The sequence below is a fragment of the Cryptomeria japonica genome, chromosome 5, assembly GCF_030272615.1.
Source record: "Cryptomeria japonica chromosome 5, Sugi_1.0, whole genome shotgun sequence".
Lineage (NCBI taxonomy): Eukaryota > Viridiplantae > Streptophyta > Pinopsida > Cupressales > Cupressaceae > Cryptomeria > Cryptomeria japonica.
In genome coordinates, this window is record NC_081409.1 from 810,962,039 (window position 1) to 810,965,448 (window position 3,410).

Genomic DNA, 3,410 nt, shown 5'->3' on the forward strand with positions numbered 1-3,410 from the left:
AAATTTGTCATAATTTGTCAATCAATCAATTTTGCATAGCAACCTTGTCAATTTTGTCATAATTTGTCAATCAATCAATCTTGCATAGAAAGTGTCAATTTTGTCATAATTTGTCATATTTGTCATTCTTGATTTGAAGTTTCCTTTCAAATCTCTTCATGCTAATCTTGTCTTTTCTCCAATTTGTCTATAAATTGGATGAATTTCTTCAATCAAAGATCCCCAATTGATCACATTTTCAAATCCCCGAATCAATCACACTTCTAGTATTCTTGCGCTACCGTCTTGTCAATCTTGCTTTCATGTTATGCTTATGCACTTGAAGGTGAGATCCACAAAACAAAGCAATTTGAACAAGAAAGAAGGACAATGGAGAATCATGGAGGAGACATCCACATTTGTGATGGTTTGCGTTTGAATTGAATTTTTTATTTCCATATCTCTATTGAATGTTTGTAGGTTTTGTTATCATTGCAATCTTGTTTTGTGATTGAGCTAGTTTAATATCTAATTGCTTTGATGATTTCCAAATATCAAGATCCGTCAATGGCACTGGCCATCATCATGCAAACCATCACTCATACTCCTCCGTCATCCTGGCATACACCACATTTGATCTCCAATCCCACTATCTCTGTTATAGCTGTGTGAAGTCAGCATATGCTATGTGTGGCTGAATCATCCTCCCCCACTGACTCATCTCTTTGTGAGATCGGGCAAAGTGTGCAGTCCATCTAGGTACATCCTGCCTCTATCCAAACTGTCGTTTGACTCTCTCCGAAAGGTACATCTCAATCACTCTCTGGCAATTCACTGGTTGCCCAATGAGGTATCTCTCCTGTCTACAATACAGTAGCTCATCACTATCATCTGACCATCCAGGGCAATCAAGATATGGCCTCCATGTGAACTCTCTCAATCTATCTAGCTCATGTCGCCAATACAATATGTATTTGAAAGGACCCTGTCTCAGTGTTCCCCCATAGCAATACACATATGGTCAGTGTGGTAATACCTATCTCTCTGCAATCAGTCGACATATGGCTATGTGCTCAAATGCCCATACCTGTAACAACGTGACCCCACAGCTCAAAGTCTGCACCCCCTGATATGCTATTTGATGCAACTAAAAATATAGCATAGCAAGCACACATGGTCCCCATGCATACACCGTCCCCTCTGTCACCATCCGCTCTAGCACTCTTCCCCATCCAATAGGGAATCCATGTCCTGATATGTCTCCTACTAATAGGCATGCTATAACCACTGCTATCACCACATATTGCTGATTGTACTCTCATGCCATGGTCTCCCAGCCAATCTCCCTCTCTACAATATCTAGATCATCTACGCCACACTCAAATAATCTACACAAAGCATCTCTCCCTATCACTGGGTCATACTCTATCATCTCCCCATGAATCAAAATGCAGAGGATACGCCATACATCCTCTAGTGTCATCGTTGCCTCTCCAGTCACCAGATGGAAAGAAGAAGTCTCCGAATGCCATTGCTCTGCCAATGCGGTAAGCAATCCTGTGTTTTCCCTAATCTCGGGCATGAATGCAATATAGTATAATCCAAGTCTTGCTAATGTATCTCTGTCCGTGCTCCTGAGTCTATGTCATAACATGAAGCAGTCAGGTCAGTTCTCCCGCGTAATCAATGGATACTGACGACTCTGCATCACAATTGGGGCACACTTTGTCAGTTCTAGGGTTTGCTCCTACAGGTTGAATTTCCTCATTTCATCCACAAATCAAGGTGTTCATTATCTATTTTTACCTATCCTACTCTTATCCCCCTTTTCAAGATCATTCACATGCTATTTTTGATCAAATTAGGGTTGCCAGTGCACAACTGCGCCTGTGTGCTATGTCCTGCACCTGTGTGCTACGTCATGTACCTGTGTAGCATCAACATGTGCTTGTGTACCCTACACAAGTGCAGGACTTCCTACACAAGCACAAGATGCACCCACACAGGCGCAGAAGTCATTTCTTTCATTCCCTGTGGGTCCCACAATGTCCCGCAAGCAAGTCAAATTCCTAAAATTGACAATATGGGTTTTTGAGATACATATCACTGCTCCCACATTGTCTAGTCATTTTTAGGTGTGTACACATTCCCCAAGGTGATCTACCATTTTAATGTTCACCATCTCTTTACAAGTGTCCTTTTCCAGAGCAACAAATCCTCCTCTTTGGCTAGTACAAATGAGCTCTTTTCACCCTCTTTGTCTCATTTATAGATCTTTGTCAATGCATAGATGGACGTGCACTCTCTCCATCTTATGATGGTCATGGTCTTTTGCACCTTCAATTGCTTGTCCTTTGTGTATCCGATCCCCGATTGTCAGTCTGTTTGCTCCTATCATTTTCTATCATTCTTATCGATCAATTGGCCTCTTTTCTAGATGTTTCCGGCCAATTCCTCGAGGGGGCATGCATATGTCATTGTCAGCATCTGGGGCATTTTCATTATTTCTCTTTGAAATAATGCTTAGAATCGCATTGTCTCAAAGAGGGGCAAAATATAGACGTCTAAAAATGGTCAACGCTTGCGGAGTCATACTTTAACATTGGCGCATTGCCTTATTTTAGGGTTTTTGAGATGCATTAACATTTCTCCTATGTTACACACTTGGTCTTTATCATTTGTGAGCATCAAGTCCTTCTTCTACATTCCTCATTTGGCTCGCTTTCGAATTTGGTCTTGTCGATAACAATCTTCAGTCATGATTTTGCTCAATCTTATCCTGTCATATCAATGTGCGTGCTCATTTGTCATATTTTGACATCATCAATTCAATTTCATTCTGGACATCATCAATCCTAATCGAGGATAGAATTAGGGTTTTGTCCTCTTGTCAATCTTGTCATCTTGCGATTGATTCGCTATCGATCCTTGTCAATCTTGTCATTTTATGATCGATTTGTCATTGATCATTGTCATTTTCAATCTTGTCATCTTGTGATTGATTTGTCATCGATTGTTCTCCTTTTCAATCTTGTCATTTTGCGATTGATTTGTCATCGATCGTTGTCATTTTCAATCTTGTCATTTTGCAATCAATTTGTCATCGATCATCATCCTTCTCAATCATGTCAATTTGGATCAATTATTCATTGTTCCTCATCAATTGGCACATTTATCAATCAAATCATTTATCAGCATTGGTCTTTTGTTAATCAGAATCATGATCGAATCGACATCAATTATCTTTTGTCAAGACCTAATTGTTGTCCTTGCATTTCTAATTCATCTTCTAGGGTTTTTATGATTTGTTCATTTAACCTTGTTGGTCGTTTTCTCTCAAGGTTAACTAATTTATTTATTTATCCTAAGTTGTCTTGTCACAATTAAATATTTATTTAATTGGCTAACTAATTCCTCCTCTCTTTGTGAAT